We start from the raw sequence: 13,106 nt of genomic DNA, 5'->3' as shown, positions 1-13,106 counted from the left end.
GCTGGCGACGTATTTTGGATCTAAAGTATTGACGTCACATCCCTTACACACTTTTAAACGTCAAAGCTCCATCAGTTATGGAAAGTTGAGTGACTTTTGTGTTAGTGTTTGTTACATTTATTTCTCACTGTTCCCTCCCTTCTTTACCAATCTGGTAAAGAAGCATCGAATTACAACAAAACTTAGAGATCAGCTTTATTTATTTATTGTCTCTCGACACTGTAGCCAGTCACCTGCAGGAGCTCTAAATGTTTTGGCTCCATTTTAAAGGGCTGTTGTGCCATCCATTTCTATACAGTCTATGATAAACACACATGTACATAACCTTGCACATTTGTTTTCAGTCAACGCATTAGCATCTTAAAGAGTTTGCGTGGAATCACTGAGTAGTTTGTGCTGAATGTACATTTTTGACATCCCAGCCAATGATTGGTGTTCTGATTTCCTGCCACAGTAACAGTAAACATGGCCCAGCTGTTCTTACTCTGGTGTTTTTGTGTTGATTTTGTCTCCCTGCTCACTTAAAACCCAACTGGACTGCTTCATATGATTCACTTTTACTAGATACAATTACTGGCAGATGTTTGGCAAAATGTGTAACTAGTAACAATCACAACTATATCACAAACAGCATGATCAAAACTATGACTCTGAAACTGAAGCAGCTGAATATAACTCAGACAAAGTTCCTTATTTCTTTCCCCTGGTGGCGAAGGTATTCTACTCAAGATCTGTTTTTTTTTTTTGGTTATGAAATTAATTCTGTTTAGTTTGCTTTAATCAAAACAAAACTAGATGCTTTGCTTTTGTTCTGACCAATTTGAACATACAGTGAATGTTCAACTAGAGACACAGCTGTTAAGTAAAGGCCTGTACATTAAGTCACACTGAACTCTTCTGCTGTTTCAGTTATGTTTTGATGAGCCAGCAGATGTAGGTTAATGCTGATGTGTGCTGGAAGCAGTGCATCATTTTCACCTGTGCAGTTGACATTTGGATGAACTTCCATGTTGAAAACTGCATGTACTGTATCTTACAGGTATCTCAGAGGTGTCATGTCTGTGTGTTCAGGACAAGTCTTTAAAGGTACAGGGTGTATAAATGAGAATATTGTAGATTAAAACGCTCCCCTGCTCACCCCTACAAATTATTTTGGGCATAACAACCACTCTCTTCTTCTTCTTTTTCCAACAGCTGCATTTCGTCCAGCCTGACACAAAATACAAAAACACGTTTTTTACTAGTTTGTCCTTTCTGAGCTACTATGGAAAAATGGTGGTGGAAGATAGCAGCCTCTGTGGTAGGGGACCTCCTCCAAAGTAGATATGAAAGGCTAAGTAAAAAAAAACCTAGACTATTTCAATATTCAGGTGATTACACACCAATTTAAACATAATTCTGAATATTATATTCTATTTCTACCAAGTCTGTCTAGCTAAATATCGCTAACTACTTCACACCTCACCTTTAAGTGTGTGTTCTCGTGGGAATCATCGACAGTGTGAGAAAAGTGATGACTGTGCTCTGTGATTTCACATAATACACAAGCGCCACTCGATGATTTTGCTAACGCGATGGCGATCCTGTCTTGTTTCCTGCTTATGAAGATCTGGGACGTCACATGTGTACTGTAAATGATGTCCTCTCAGTGCGTGGGATTCAAAGTGAATTTTCTATTGTCAATGTGCCAAATGATTCACACCTTCCCTCACAACACTGGGGCTTACTCAGCACATACTCAGGATTTCAAAGAAAAAGGCTTTCTGTCAAATTTTTCAATATACAAACTGAATGTCTGTGGTTTGAACGTGGGAAATAGTTTTATCTGTATGTAGTATTACTCTAAAAAGTGTGTGAACAAGGTCAGTCTTCACTCGCTGCAGATCTTCTCTTCTTTTGTGTTTGGATTGCAAAAATGTTTCCCTAAACCTTCTGACAGATAAATGAGTTTAAACTGAGCTTGGCTGGGCTTACTCCATGCTTACACTCAGAATATCAAACCCAACTAGCAGAACAGTTTGCAGTCAAAAGTCCCATTTGCAAAGAATTAGTGTTTTTCTTATGGATCTCCATTAATTGGGGTTACAAGATATAACTGTGGAGGTTGTCTCTTACCTCAGTCCAGTGGAACTTAGCATCTCAATGGAATAATATTTTTTTCCAGCTTTTTTTGTTTCTATTTTTCTCTTTCTTAAGTGAGAAATATGAGGGATGAAATGGCAAAATTGGGAAATTTGCAAATACAAGAGGGCTGTTTACATAACACTGAGAAAGAGCAGCTTTAATCTAGAGAAGAAAAATCTCAAGCCACATTCAAAAAGATGATGGCAGCCTTCGGTAAGGAACATTTTTCGATCTTTTAATGGCCTTGAAAGTTGTTATTAAGGTGATTATTGATCGAAAGGTGGGGAGGGAATGTTGTGTGGAGAGGGGATCATATTTTTAAATAGGGTTCAACACAGACTTGCATGAATCCTTAAAGGATGGGGGACATTTTTAAACCAAGAGGTTTACTGGTAGAATAGGGTCGGTGTCGACTAATGGCAGTTTTTGCACTGGAAGTTCCCACAACCTCAATTTCAGTGCTCGTCTCACCAGCACCTCTACACAGCACTTTCAATTCCCTCTGTAGAGACCCTTAGTTCCGTTTTAATATTTGCTTTATTTCATAGAAAGTTTAAAAAGAGAATGTAAGGGGAGTTTCAGAGTCAGAGAATGCACTGGTGGCCTAATGGTCTAAGTGCCCCACATACAGAGGCTATAGTCCTCGTTGCAGAGGTCGCCAGTTTGATTCCCGGCCATGACCATTTGCTGCATGTCCTCCCCCGCTCTATTCCCCACATTTTCGGTCTATCTACAGCTGTCCTATCAATAGAGGCAAAAACACCCCAAAATATAACTTAAAAAAAAAAAAAAGAGAGAATGTCAAAACAACATTAAAGGAGAACTTCACAACGTGGAAGTTGTACCCTTGAAAAATCAAGCTACAGAAAAAAGTAAAACAGCTGATAGGACGTTGAGCTCTGTAGGTTTTGTATGGAAAATAGGCACTGCAAGCAGAAAAATGTGGACACAGACCCTTAATCCTACAGGATTAGAGCTCAATACAGCCAGCTGCCTTCCTCCATAAAGGTCAAAATGTCCAGATTTGGCTGAATCTGTTTTAAAAGCTTTAATTCAGCTTTATGATCACTCTACAAAAAGGCATTTGGGATTTAACTCAATCGTTATGCAGATGATACAATCTTGTATGCACAAGACTTCAGTTTGTGTTTCAGAATTCCCTGCAGAAATTCAGAGTGTTGTATAACCTTCACCAGAAAAACAAAATAATACATAATACTCATGAAAAAAGAAGATATCTGGAAATATTGGCAACTTGTTGCAATTCATTCATACAACCTGGGATTGATATATGAATCTAAATATATACTTTTCATGCTGCATATGAGTACATATTAACCAAAAACCGAAATAAAATATTGATAAATGTCTCCATAGGCAGACTCTTTTTCTTTGTCTAATCAACGACTGCTTACTTTTTTTGCATTGCATGAATTTTACCATCTTCTGCTATATCTAGCTTAGCTTTTGGTTTCTGAATGTGTTATTTCTGTTAGAGTACATTTGAAAAAACTTTATAAACCTTCAGGCCTAACTTTCCTCCATAAGTACTGCCTCTCTATGCTCTGAGCAAAAATTTGAAGCTTTCTGTAGAGTACCTGTTTTTGGTTTTGTTTTTTTTTGTCTTGTTGCTTTTCAGTGATGAAGATCTTGTTTTTGTTTTAAACACTTTGTGAATATTATTTCCTGGTGACAGGAGAATTGTTCCGTGTAAACCCATCTTCGAAGTCGTTTTCAGCATCAACAACCTCAAATTGTTAACCAATACATGCCTGAAGAGGAAGCTTTAAGCACAGTACACTGGGGGAAAGCCCAGTAACATGCTGTATGACATTCTTCAGGTGTAAACAACTTGTTCTGAGGTTATTTTTGTGTTTTCAAAGGTCATCTCAGCCTGACAGAATGCCACGAAGACAAAACGGATGTCTCAGTCCTGTTAGAGCCCCCATATTATGAACCTTATTAGGTAAACCTGTGTTTTGCGGACTTCATCAGGCTATGCAGTTCTTTTTTTTTTTTTGAAGCTCTTCTTCTCTGAATGTGAGATGTTGTAAAAATATAAGAATGGCTTAAAGTTGTGCAAACTGAATAAAACGATAACAGTGAGAAGCAGGCTAAAACTCTAAAGGAAGATTTTGATGCAGTATGTGCTTTTATTTCTTTCAAGGAAACTGTTTTACCATGTATCTTTCCCAGAACAATTCTAAATGTTTGCATAGTTTTTGTCCAAGTTTTCACAAATAAAAAAATATATTCTGGCAATAACCACCCCCTTATCCCTTTAAGCCCCAATAAAAAAATCCTAGGCAGGAGTTTCAGCTTGCAAACCTACCCGTTTTACAGAAGACTTGCAATAAAGTATAAGAAATATCTCTGTGTGTCTGTGTTAATAACTTATGTTTTTGTAGAGTTTTTCCAGTTTGGGTAAGCTTTCATTTGTATTTATTTGGGCTACAGTGAGGCTATTGTAATTATTGGTCAGGCTCTAATCCCATCCAGTAAAAGCTTAGCACCACTTATGTGTCTTCTGCTTCAATTCACTGATGATTTCACATTGCTGTTTATTCAATCTTTGTTTAAATGATCATACTGTGAATGATGTAATGAATAAAATGAGTGATACACATGGACATTGTTATAATAAATATAACTGTTTTGCTGTCAGACAGCTTCAGTTTGAATTTGCATTAGAAATAAGTAAGGGATACTTAAAGGACATTCTATTTCACAAAGACACCTGCTCAATATATATGTTATCCCACCTCTTGCCCTGCTACTGACAAAAAAAAACGAATACAGTTGACACAAAATATTGATTAAACAAATATTTAGATGATTTATAAAAAATGTTTCTAATCTGAAAAATAATCTCCATTCTACATTTGACAACACTTCCATAGCGAAGGAATATTCTCATCAGCCATACCTGGAGGCTGAATATACACTTAAATTCACATTTAAATTCACAGTTAACATTAGTGTTTTCCTTTCACATTTTAAAATGATGCATAAAGTAACTGCAGCATCAGATCAAGGTCTTCTGCCCCATCACTTTCAAAGTCCAGTGACATTTTGTTTTCCTTCAGCCGGTCCTGAAACACCGCCCAGGCCCATACACTGTTCTGTTTTGTGTTAACTTTTTTGTGTCTCTTCTTCAAGTTGATTGACTTCTCATTCATTCAGTTTCTTGTGTCTTTTAACCTCCCTCACGGTTTCTGTTTCCTCCTCTCTTCTTTTTTCTATGCTGGTGAATTATCAGCTGTTAACCACAAATGTAAAGTTTCATGTTCTCCAACTACCATAAAATCTGGAATATAAGTCACACTGATATATAAGATGCAGTTTATTTTTGGGAGGCCCTCGGGGAGAAAAAGGTTCAAATTGGGCTCCTGCATGAAGACTTCCATTGTGCTCAGCAATGTGCTGTTTCTAAGCAGATGTGTGGCTCTTTCTAGAACCATCTGTTATCACGTTGAGGTGGTCGCTTGCTTCTTCCAGCGCCATCTTGTGGGGAAAATACTGTAACACAATAGGAAACCTCCCTCTGCATATTAAACTAGTATATTGGTTGCACCAGTGTGTATATGACGCAGCCAACTTTTTAGAAGACAAAAGAAGGTATAAAAAGTGAGTCTTATACACCAAATTTGGCGGTTAATTAAAAGCAACTTTAAAATGATCCTCCATGTTGTTTATCATGATATTAGAAACTAATGCTGCAGAGGTGAAATGTGTCAGACACCTTGTGTAGACTGATGTGATTTGAGGTGTGTATTAATCACTATTGTAATAGGTTTTGACCAATGAGAATCAAGTATTAACTAACACCACCTCATTTGTTATGAATGTTTGATTTTCTCTGTGTGCTTTTGAATTAAAATGTTTGCTTCTTGTGCACAAAATTTGGCCCAAAAAATTGTCAATCCACCAAAGTAACTAACAAATACTGAGGATTTTTTTTTTACTGTAACACAAGTGTACCTGATCATTCAAGGGACACAGGGTTAAAATGAGAATAAAGCCAGCTGCATGGATCCAATATATTAAGTGCATGCTGTGCTCTAATGTCTGTGTATTCCTGTGTTCAATGTTTTTCACTGTGATCGTAAATGATGGATCAGTGACAATTACATGTGTGTTGACACGTTTAAGTATTCCACATGTAAATGCTTTTTCGTGTTAGGTGGTTTTCAAACTGTCTAATTTGAATGAATGAGTCACGGAAAGACACGATAATATCTAATCCTTTTAGGTTTTTAATTCGTCGATTTTTCGGCTTCACTCTTGGATTTTAATTATTTTTTCAGTGAAACTTATATTGATGATTTATTGTATAGGAGATAAAGTTTCTTAACGTGTGAAATATGTTTTGCTTACGTCAAATCTTTGTTTTTTGGAGTGAGTTACACAATCGAATGAGTCATAAAACTAGAGGGAAGCAAACCACAATTATCAACCGCTCCGGCATTCTTCTACTCATTTGAATCTCGTGTCACGTATTTCAGTTCCAATCTGAATGTATTCATGAAGCAAAGCCTGTTTGTAGCTGATGAATTTCATGAGGGGACAGAAATTATTTTACTTGTGTTGAAACACCTTTAAATAAAGGCTCATCCATTGAACTCAACTTGATTATCATTTTCACAACACTTCAAGTGAAGCAATCATTGGGTGTGAAATTGTGGCTGCCTCAAAATACACAAACATATGGAAATACAAGTCATGAAAAAAATAAAGAAGTAACAAAAAAGGCAAGTTGAAGATTTTTTTATGTGCAAATATGAAATAACTTTAAAAAAGATTTTATAGTAGACAAATGTATAACATAGTTCAAGTGGGTGAAATGAGCTACTTTCATTTCTTTTTGCTTTGTTAAACGTAAACAGTGTTCTTAAACTGTGTACAAGAATTAAAAACTATTGAGTTAATTATATTTATTCACCTTTGCGCCACGGTATATTAATGAATAAAAATGCTGTTTTATTCTAAAAATGCAATTAAACCTAATAGTACTGAGCAGGTCAAAAACAAACTAGTATCTCAACACCTTGGCGTATGTGCAGGTGCACAAGCGTTCCCCAAAGGTTTCCCACCTTGACTCAAAATTTCACCTTTCTGACTCTCGGGTGTGCATTCACTACACCATATTGTGCATCTCTATTTTCATTACTGTTTGTCAGTTTATTCTAAGCTTATTGAGGCATACAAGTAAAGACAAACATTTGTTAGTATTAGCTCAGTTCGCGGTTGCACACTACGTAAAGGGCAATGAGTAAAACTGTAATGTAAAAAAGTTGTGGTGCATGTTCTTCCGTCCCATCACTGTAAGGACTTGTCTTCATATCAGGCTAAGGTAAAATCCCTCATGAAGTAATTCATACATTTTTTGTAGAAATTTAGTTTAAGGTTATGTTTGGGCATTTTTAGGTCAAGATAAGTCTCCAGAAAAATGATGTAGCTTAAAGCAATATTCTTTGAAGTGATAGAAACACACATGTGAACATGCTGCCTGTGGAATCAGACGAAATTATCACACTATCGGGGTTTGAGTCTACACACCCACTGCCCGCTGCTTGATGTATTGCCGCTGCCAAGTGAGTGGCCTCACTTATCAATTTTCTGATTTTTCTAGGTCAAATTTTAGGCCTGTGGGTGTTGCGGAAAGAATGGAAATTCGGTGAGTCAACGTTAAAATTCCCTTTTGTAGAATCATTTGTACCGAAACTGTAAAAGTGAAAAGGATTTTGAGTTTTGAGGTGTTTTGCTGTTTGGCTTGTTGTAGTTTCGATGATTCAACACGTGTCAAGTCATTTCTCACACTAACATGGAAGCACAAAAGTGAAACAGCCCATTAAACGTGACCCACTCAGCTTTTTGCTGTGAAAACGCCCTGAACGTTCGATCCACAGTAGAGCTAACAGTTTCATGGGAACAGTTAAGAAGAAGCAACAGAAAGAAGAACATTTTCCATCCAGCCTGAATCAGGTCTCAGCATCTACGTCTGTTCATCTTCTTTGTGGTGAGTTTGACACAGCAACTGAGAGAGGAGCAACGTGGTGGCATTCTTGTATACAACCAATTGATTTATGTCTTAAGTGAATGTTGTTCTCATGAACTAATGCTCTTAATTTACTGGTTTGTGGTGTTATTTGGAACAGCATGATATCAATTTCATTGGTATTAGTAAAATTTAGTTTATTTCACTAATGGTCAAGTTTAAACCTTATCCTGCATATTTGTTGTAATTCACATTAAAGTGAACATTTCATTGACGGTAACGTTAGACGAGGTGAACAGGACTTCTGCAGGAATATAGATGTTGACATTTCTGTCCTGGTTCAGCTTTCCTTCTTCTCTTTGATGTTGACTCACCTTTAAACATAAATGAGTCAAATGTCTGAGCTTTGAACATTGTGTCTGCCATCACTACCTCCTCTGGTTTCAGTGACTTTGTAGAGATCACCAGCTTAGAGATGCTCTCACCAGCTCTGCTGCCGTAACCTGGATTGCAGGACAGGATGTTGCTCCACTTTTTCCTATCAGAGATGGTTGGGGCCCAGTAGCTCCTCAGGCTGTTCTCACATCTGTGCCCACTAACTGTCATTATTTCCCCACTCTCAAGACCAGCCTGAGACCACACTAACATTTTTACCACAGTGTCAACAGGCAGAGGGGAAATGTGATGGACTAATACACGTGATTTTGATGCGCCAATTGAGCGAGTAAACACAAAATATTCTCACATTTGTATTCGTATGAATAGCACTATTGTTCACATCTGGTGTTTCCTTGTACTAACATAGTTACAGAAACATATAGAGAAGTGAACAGTAACACACTGTGCATGTTACTGACTATCACCTGCTGCATTCACACATCGACTCACTCTGACTTTAGTAGGACTGTTTTACCAAGGGGGGTAGGAAAAAATAGTCTGCTTAAAGTCGGGGTGAACAGATTTGGTCATGTACCCCCCCTGGATAATGTCTGAAAATGTTCAGGAGTGCAGTGATTGTGATTAAGCCTGATTTACTAGGAAGACAGTGTTTGTGTGAAGCGTTTTGCAGAGTCAAGCTTCCAACAGAGCAGACATCTGCTGATGTATAAATCCCTGCCAAACAAACACACACAAATGACCGGCCGTGAGGAGGGCAGTGATCCAGGCCATACTGTGAAGCTTTTCATGTCACCACCACTGCCACATGTTCTTGTGACCTCAGTTAACTCCGACACAGTGGGCTGCAGACACAGATCTGAGAGAACTGCACGACTGCCATTAAAGTCCACAGAGCACCACTGCAGCTGCCTCGTTAGTTAACACAACATTCATTACCAGGATTAACCGTCTCATAGTGGTGGAGAACAGTTGGATCCTCTCATTTCTTTGAAATCCTACCACTGCTTTGATCAGTGCAAACCTCACATTTCAATCGCTGTAGGAATTCTGTTATTCTAATTTACGTTTTTAAAAGCAACAGTTAATGCTTCTTTTGAAAACATTACAAATATAAGTACTTGAGGAATGACCAGACATCTTGTACACATCAAAACCAAGCATAAAAGGGAAAAATTGACTTTGAGAAGAAAACCAACAACAGAACAGGCTTTTCCGCCTACAAGGCAAAGAGATCAATATCTTCTCTGTGTTTTCAGTACTGAGCTGAAGGATGTGGTGAGCAGCTGTGCCTCAAAGTGGATGTCATGCTTTACATGTGAGGGCAAAGCCTTGGTTATTAATTTTCACGGCAGACTGCAATCATCTTAAACGTGCATGGGTTTGCTGAAATTAAGGTGGTATTTTGTTCGGAAGCACAGTCATCAAACATTACAAGAAAGGATCTCCTAATCACACGTTTTTGGGGTCCTGTTTTGTCTTTGTTGAATGCAATGCGCTTCCATAGGGTTGCAACATTTCATGTATTTTATAACTTTAATGTATCCATGCATTATCTCGTATTGATGCGGTCATTAACATAATCTACAGGAATGCAAAAGGGTTTCCAGTTGAAGCTCTGAGAGGCTTCACTAAGAGCTTAATGCTAAGTTAACCCTTTAATACACGAACAACAAATATAATGCCAACATTTGCTTTCCATCATTTAAGCTTAACATTTCCATAATCTTCAGCAAGGGTTTGTAGCTGAAGTAGGAATGTCAAAAGTTTTGCAGATATTTGACCATATCACTGAGGATCTCTGAGATCATGTTAAGGTGATTATGGGGAGCTGAATGATAAATATTTGTTGACATGTTTTACTGAAAATTTTAAAGTGTAGACCTTTGGCGCCACTTGGTCTAGTGGTCCATGTACAAAGGCTATAGTCTTCATTGCCGTGATTGCTGGTTCGACTCCCAACCACACCACCACCCTTTGTTGCATGACATCCCTCACTCTCTACACCCACATCTCCTGCCCTTCCTCAGCTATTTAACTAATAGCTGTCATTAGACAGGTCAGATGGTCACTAAAAATAACACTGATTCATCCATTTAATGTCTTCACAAAGTAGCGGACCCCATGTTTGGGGAAAACTTTTGTTTCAGGTCAACTATGTTGGGCTTAAAGACAGATGTTATGTTGTCATATAGTTGATTGTTTTGAATTATGTGGAAAAACTGATGATATCACTTGTAGCTATAATGTAAGTCATCTAAAGCAAAGATCAAGTCAACATCTCAATTTAAAAATCAGTTCTCTTTATAAAAAGTTTGAGAAATGGTCAATTCAGCCATATTTGTCCTTCTCAGTAGCCGCCCCCTCCCTCTGGAACTCACTGCCCTCACACATTAAAAACTGCACTGACCCTGCCAGACTCAAATCCCTAATAAAAACTCATCTTTTCCAACAAGCTTTTAGTGTGTGATGCTGTTGTTGCTTTGTTTGATTTGCGTGTAATGTTATGTTTCTTATTTATATTTTTTCCAGTTGTTATGTTTTCTTTTTTACTATTGTTCAGTGTCTTTGAGTTTCTCAAAAGTGCTTTATAAAGCCAATTTAGAACTAGTATCATTATTATTATATTTACATTACTTTTAACCAATAAAATCTGATCTTGAGGGAAAAGCTGATCAGTCAGCCTGGTTTGATCATATTTGCATTTTAAAGGGATTCAGTGTGTGGACACAATGTGTCTGATAGATGTTAGAGCTATGACGGGATGTCCTTTCTATTGGTTAGAAACAGGGAGAACAGAAAGAGGTCTGATCTGGGAGTGGTGGAAAATTAAGTCCACTTTTTGTATTATAGTCCGTTAAATCATGCTTTTAGATGTCAGCTATGGTGTAAAATCACAGAACATGCCCAGATTATTTTTCCATTTGTAATGAAAATAAACTTCAAAGTGATGTAGTGATGTCGTAGGACCCTTTAGGCAGTATACCAAGTGCTAAGGTTGTCTGGGTGCTAGGGATGGGAATTTACAGTAATCCTTGTACTCGATTACTCAAATTACCTAATGAACGACTACTCGCAATTATTATTTTATTTTTTTAACCATAAACAAAAATAAATAAATAAATAAAAGTCCGTCGGACACGGACCTCCCGGACCAGAATTGTAACTTTATGCCTGTAAAATGACATAAACATCTGATATTAAACATTTATATACATAACCAACAACAGAAAGAGATTTCAATTTCAAACGCATTTATTTAACAACCGAACAATGCACTTTTTCAAAGCACTTCCAGACATCATTTTTTATAACGCAGGTGTCGCAGACGGTTCTGTATTTGTTGTGCCTCTCTCAGTGGAATGATATGTTCCTAAAGTGTTGCCATAGCTGCCGGAAAACAGTTGTTTTTGCTGAAATCTGTCTGGGTGTGTACTAAAGGTGAAGCCGTGGCCGGAGAAGTCATACGTTTATATACTGTTAATTATTTTCCTACCTAGTATATTCAGTTAGGTGAAAACAAAAAGCACATGGTCACACATGTAATGCTGTATGAGTTCAAGTTATGTTGCCAGTTGCGCGAATAACAAAATGCTACTCAAATAATGGGGTCAATGGCGAGTACCCAAGTACTCGAGTATTCGTACCCATCCCTACTGGGTGCATTATTTTTTATTTATTTATTTATTTATTTATTTTTATTACACAAAATTAGAATACAGCAACACAACTCTGACTGGACAAGGTCTAAACAAACAAACAAATACACGTGATAACCTACAACAGGACAAGACATGGGAGCAAGGGGTGGAGCGTAAATATTGTTCAGTGTATAGATAAAGCGATAGAAAATTGAAAAATAAATAAATAAATAAAATGTATACATTCATGTTCATTCAAAAATTCCAAAAATTCATGGGGTTTCAAACTCAAGTCAAGTATCAATAAGAGCCATCAAGGTCTTTTATCCATCACTGATAAAATAAAATTCAAAGAGCCTCTGTGGCCACTGCCTGGTTCTACAAGTGCTGCTCCATAGATATCAGTTCCAAATAATCTTTAAGCCAGCTGTCTATATCAAAACATTTTGCCTTTCTTACCTTCCAATTCATTAAAATTGTCCGTTTTACAGATAGAAATGCTAACGTGATCAAGTGTTGTAATTCTCTGGATGTTATTCCATCTATCTTGTTTCCCAGTAGGGCCACTGTAGGACATAATGACATATTGATATCAATATTTTGCACAAAAAATCTTCAACATCAATCCAGAACCTTTGGATCTCTGGGCAATGCCATAGTTACTGCATTAGTGTTCCCGTCATCCCACAGCCATGCCAGCACAGATCTGAAACATGACAATTCATTTTCTTCCGTTTTTGTGGGGTGATGTATGACCTCCATAGAATCTTCATTTGGATTAACTTGTATCCAACACATTTTGACAAATAGTTTGAACGTCTCAGAATTGCTTCCCATTGCTCTGCTTTGAGGGGAACGCCCAGATCGTTCTCCCATTGAGATAACACAGGTGCATGACAGTCAAAACGAATGTGGCACATTAATCTATATAGTTTAGAAACAGTTCC

Source organism: Notolabrus celidotus, chromosome 11, assembly GCF_009762535.1.
Source record: "Notolabrus celidotus isolate fNotCel1 chromosome 11, fNotCel1.pri, whole genome shotgun sequence".
Classification (NCBI taxonomy): domain Eukaryota; kingdom Metazoa; phylum Chordata; class Actinopteri; order Labriformes; family Labridae; genus Notolabrus; species Notolabrus celidotus.
This window is presented reverse-complemented; position numbering follows the sequence as displayed.